Below are 6,000 nucleotides of genomic sequence, written 5' to 3'. Positions count from 1 at the left end.
CGTTTTGCAAAAGCCATTCTGTAGCCCTCCCCTTGGTTTGGTGAGCATCACTTTGATAGCACTGCATTACTTGCAGGGCTGGAAAGGACATCTTAGCAGAGCCACACCAATGAAAAACAATAACATGGTTACCTGGGGTGACCCTCCTTCCAAGTGGAAGGTGTCCAGAACAGTGAGCTGGCTGCTACCCACAGGGACAGGGTTTTTTAAGGAAGCTGGAACAGTCCATCCTGCAAGGGGCTTGGAGCAGCTCAGTGTGGTCAGCAGCCACAGGGGACTGAATACTCACTGGTGGCCTCCCCACACAGAGGGCAGTGTGCTAGAAACACAACAAGACGAGAAGGCAGGAGAAAGAGAGACCATCACAGCAGTGAAGGAACAAAAACATATCAAAGATTATTCAGGGCAACAAGCTGGATCAGAGTAGGGGCCTCCTCTCGTGGAGCTACAGTGGAAAGAAGAAATGTGCAAAGCAGCAATAGCAATTTTCTAGTAGGATTTTCTGCAGGTAGAGAAAGTGAGCCTGAGCTAGAAGTGCTCAAGGCAGTGGAAGAGCTGGGGATAGTGCCTTGAGAAGCTGATGCCTGCACTAATGCTTTTCCCATAAGTATTACTCCCTTCAGACTTTGCTGTATTTTTGTGATGTGATGACAAAAACAATGGGGGAAATGACAAAAACAACTGGGAGAAATGAGTGATTACCCCAGGCTTGGTTACAAGAGTTCATTAGATTGAAAAATATCTGATGAAATTGTGCTTCCTAGGACTGACCCAAAGGATCATCAATTTGTAGTAGCATTAACCACTGACAAAAACTATAAACAAGAGTTTAGTTAATGTGCTGGAGTTTAATAATGTAAATGCTAATACAAAATTACTTGCAGTGTTGTGATGGAAGAAAACTTACAGTGCTGGAAATGTAATTATTGAAGGTGACTGTAATTTTGGCTTCAGTTACATCATTTTCCTTCCAAATGTAACACTCTTCAGTGAGACTATTCATAACTTCTGTATTTCACTTAATTAGCATATAGTGTAAATTAACCCCACTCAAAAACATGATTTATGTGCTGTGATTTAACCAATCTGTTAAATGCAGCCTTGTTTTGTGTTGATTCTTGCCAATTTAGGCGGTGATCTCAGTTTGCTTTGTCCTGGCTTCTCCTTCTCTGATCAGTGCCCTGCCTTTTATTATTCAACAATTGCAGTTACGTCAGGAGTGTATGATAAAGCTCACGGAAAATGTAGTGCTGGTTTCTTGAAATCAGGGAACAAGATGTAAAGTAATTTCATTCATCAAAATAATGCACTTGATTCCCGGACTTTTTTAGAATGGTCAATGTGCTGATTTTAAGCATTTAGAAAAGCCTGATATTTCTGAATTAAGCAAGCTGGGATTTCTAAACAGAAATCAGTTTCTTATTGTGTAAGGAAGTAATACATTAAAAAAAAATCTCTTATTTAATACATCAAGGAATGCATTAAAATCTTCTGTTTCTAGAACAATCCTTTGTGTTATAAGAAAAGGAATATATCAGACAAAGGCCAAGGTGCCTTTTTAGTTTCCTCTGTTTGTTTCAGGTGGATGAAAGGGAGAAAAATGATCTGTTGGGGAAAAGGCCACATCCATGTAAAGGAGGAAGGATTCCAATCTGCTATTGTTGTTATTTTTAGGAAAATATGGGTTAAAAAGGCTAATACCTTGTTTCTAAGCTATTTTGAAGGTAAATATGAACTCCAGTAGTGCTGTGAATGCAGAACTACAAGATGTAATGAGTGTGTATGTTTGCGTGTAGATAGCTACAGAAAGAGAGGTCTACATCTGTCACTGTATCTTAGATAGGTACTAGGTTTTTGTACTTGTCTTTAAAGCATCAAGATCATGTGGTGGATGGGAGCCATTTGCCTTCCTTATTATCACATTTTCCTAACTTTGACTGGTGCATTGTATACTCAGGGAAGGAGTATCTGGCAGCTCTACTTCTTCCCTGAAAAGAAGTGACTGTGAGTGAAATTGAAAGACCTAGAAGACTGTAAATGGTAAAGAGAAGTGAGCGGAGGACTGTTTGTTTTGTCTTCCAATAGAAACTGTAGAAGCATGAAATAAATAGGATGAGCTTGATGGCGTGTTCAGAACAGGCAAAGGAGATACTTCTTTGGGCAGTGATCCATGGAACTCATTGCTGCAGGAGCTGAATGCTTGTTGTGGCTGAAAAAAGGAACTGGAGAAATTAATGTAAGAAAAATCATCGGGGTTGTTAAATGCGAAGGCCTCATCTCTAGTTCAGGCAGTCTTTGATCCTTAAATCACTGGGAGACTTACACCTCCTTGCCCTGTTTTTATGTTCTTCTCTGGTCATCTGCTGCTAGCCACTTTAGCAGAGAGGGGGCACTGGCCTAAATGGGTCTGTGGTCTGAAGAGCTGTTTCTGCATGTGCTGTGTGTGCTGCCAAGGGAAGGTTGCAGTCACCATGTGGCTATTTAGATTTACAAGGGGCTCGGTGAGGTAGTGACACCTGAATTGTGATGTGTCAGTGGTACCTGTTGCCTTCTCAGTTTTTCTTACGAAAGATGGTTTGAGCCTTTGGCCAGTTACAATTTTGCCTCCTACTTACAATTATATGGATGCTGCTACTCCCAGAGCTGAAGACTTTTCAAGCCTCACTCAAACCCTGTGGAAGGAAGCACACAAGGACCAGAAGCATGATGGGCCTCTCAGAGCTGACTAGCACTAATGTAGAGACTCACTGGCTGCAGTTCTTTTGGAGCAAGGCTGTTGGTTTTGGCTGGCTGGCAGCAATGTTTTGGATCAGGGTTGTTGTGTTTTGCTGAACCACCCTTGTGCTTTATAAACCCAGCTCCTCACAGTCACTTATCAGCCTCTGTCTCTTCCAGCCACCCCAACACACTGCAGGCCTAATCCTGCTCCCTATGCAGAGATGTTCAGGTTTTGCCACAGTGTCATTTCAGGTCATTGCAGTGGGACAGAAGGGCTTTGTAGAGAAAGACAGGCACACAGCACAACCTCTCTGCTTCCTGGTACTGGGAAGTTGAACACTGAAGTTTTCAGTACATCAGCTAATGTTTGGTTTGATTCCCTCTGTGATACCTTAGCCTGAAAGAGAAAAATCTTGTCAGTTTTCATTTTATTTCGTGTTCAGGTATCCACAAACAACTGCTGCAATCATGTTTTAGCATTTGGAGCTTAAGAACATATCCCAGCAGTTAAACATGACCTTATCTTGGGGGAGAGAAATGTGTTTAGAGAACTCAACATTGATTAGGTTCAAGAAGAAGTGCCGGGTCCTGCCCTTGGGTCACAATAACCCCATGCAACACTACAGGCTTGAGGAAGAGTGGCTGGAAAACTGCTTGTCAGAAAAGGACCTGGGGGAGCTGAACATGAACAGCTTGTTCCCAGGCAGCCAAGAAGCCCAGCAGCCTCCTGGCCTGTATCAGCAATAGTGTGGCCAGCAGGGCCAGGGCAGTGATCATCCCCCCGTACCCGGCACTGGTGAGGCTGCACCTCGAATCCTGTGTTCAGTTCTGGGCTCCTCACTACAAGAGAGATACTGAGGTGCTGGAGCGGGTCCAGAAAATGGCAACAAAGCTGGTGAAGGGCCTGGAGCAGAACTCTTATGAGGAATGGCTGAGGGAACTGGGGGTGTTTAGTCTGGAGAAGAGAAGGCTCAGGGAGGACCTTACTGCTCTCTACAACTGCCTGAAAGGAGGATGGAGCCAGGAGGTGGCTGATCTTCTTCCACATAACAAGTGATAGGACAAGAGGTAATGGTCTCAAGCTGCACCATTATATTACATGCATATATATATATGTAATGTAACGTATATACATATGCGCATATATTACGTATATATATACACACACGTAATATACATATATATATATGCAGCTGTAATATACTGGATATTAGGAAAAAACTCTTCACCAAATGGGTTTCCCACGGAAGTGGTGGAATCACTGTCCCTGGTAGTGTCTGTTTAAAAAACCTGTAGATGAGGCCCTGGGATAAGGGATAAGGGTTGGACTTGATGATCTTTCTTAAAGGTCTTTTCCAATCTAGTTGATCCTATGATTAGTAAAGAAACCTCCTTCCCTCTTCAGCTAATTGGATTGGAGAAAATAGAGTATTTTTCTAGTATTTCCTGTGAAGCTTTTCTGTAAGAAGAAATTTCAGGTTGCCCTCAGTTTCTCCCAATGCTCAGTGTGCTTACTATCAGGACACCCCCTCCCTCTAATTCCAGTGTGAGTGAGTGAACAATAGTAAGGAATGTAAGGAAAGCCTTGAAAAACCTATGTAGTCCAGAAGGGTGCCCAGGATATGTAAGGAAGACAGCTGCTACTTCAGAGGTAAGGGACTGAGGAAACCTTAAGTCCCATGAATGGTGTTTGAAGACACCAGTGGGGCCTGTGTTCGCCACAGTCCTCTGGCTGCCCTTACTGATCTTGTGACACCAGTAGCTCCAGTGCCACATAAACTTGTCAGAACTACTGTCCTTTGCAAAGCCACAGATTGGCTGTCCCTGTGCTATATTTAACTGAGGTAAAGTCTGCTCTAAAGTCCTACTGCGGTGGCTCAGCTTGGTTTTTCATTCAAGCTCTTTTCTATCCCATGGCCTTTCCTACTGGCCACCACTAATTCACAGCCACCTCCTCCTGAGGGAAGGCTGAGACACCTCTTGGTTGCCTGCTGAGTGCCACTGCCTGGAACAAGGACCTCAGTGTTGGCCAAAAGTGAGACATGTGGAGATGGTGGTGCTTACATGTGGGGTGATGCTGTCTGTGCTCAAAAGTCAAGAGTGCTGGGGTCCTTGTTTCTCATGTCTCTACCCCAGTTACCACAGCATGTTTCTTCTGCTTTCTGAAGCAGATATGACCTTGCCCTCCTGCACTGCTTGACCACCAGATCAATGCAAATGCCATGACTTCAGGACTTGCACCCACTTTATAAGCAATGGATGCTGCTGTAATGCTTGCAACACTCATGATATCACTGTTGGGTTTCAGCCAGTGGTCTATTCTATGATTAGAGATTTTGTTTTTCACTGGAACAACTTCAAGGCTTTTTCATCACTAGCTTGTCTTTATTCCTTGCACCAGTGAAGTGCAGAATGTGGGGAGAAAATGGGTGAGTAGAAAGAACAGACCAGTCCATGGCAGATGCTGACAACAACATGCCTGCCTAACGAGCCCTCAGCAATGCTTATCTCACAAAAATGGCGGAGCTTGCTGAGAATTTGTTTTCTGGCTATGGGCAAACACCAGATTAGTGTTTCTGAGCGGGCTGGGGCTCTCTTCCCGTGCTGCAGCATGCAAAATCCTGCCTTCCCCCACCCCAGCCTCTTCCGTGGGGTGGAGGAACCACAAGGGACAGAAGAGAGCAGCTCCTGAACGCAACAAACATTACTCTGCCTGGGTTAGTTTTTACATTCTGTGTTTTATTTCTGTTTTGTTTGAAATGACCTGTACCACAAGAATACAATTTATTTAACAGTTTTTTTTCTTTTTCTTTTTTTCCTTTAGGAGCAGATAATAGTTAAGTAGATACTGGTTTCCTTTTTATTTCACTGACTGTCTATAACTCTCTGCATCATTCTCACAGCCTCTGTTTCTCTGGCTTCTCCACATAACCCAGCCACAAGAACAAGAGTGGCCTTTGGCCATATGATTGATTATAGCTTTTGGATACAAAGTGGAAGCTTTTTTTCTCAGCTCCGACTGGTAATAGAAGCTCAACAAGTTACATTCTAGGCTCTTTCACAATGACTTTCCCCTCTAACAGCTGCTTACATGTTTCTGGTGCAGCACGTTTTATTTTATATATTTGTACTAGGTTTTTTTTAAAAAAGGATGACATAGCTTACAAAGAGAAAAGAACACCCCCCCCCCCAGCACGAACAATACTGCAAGGGTCTGATCACTGGGGGGGCATTTCTTGTAGCTTCACAGTTTTGCCGTGAGGTGTAATGCCCAAGTTTCCC

The sequence above is a fragment of the Psittacula echo genome (genome assembly GCF_963264785.1).
Source record: "Psittacula echo genome assembly, chromosome: 5".
Lineage (NCBI taxonomy): Eukaryota > Metazoa > Chordata > Aves > Psittaciformes > Psittacidae > Psittacula > Psittacula echo.
This window is presented reverse-complemented; position numbering follows the sequence as displayed.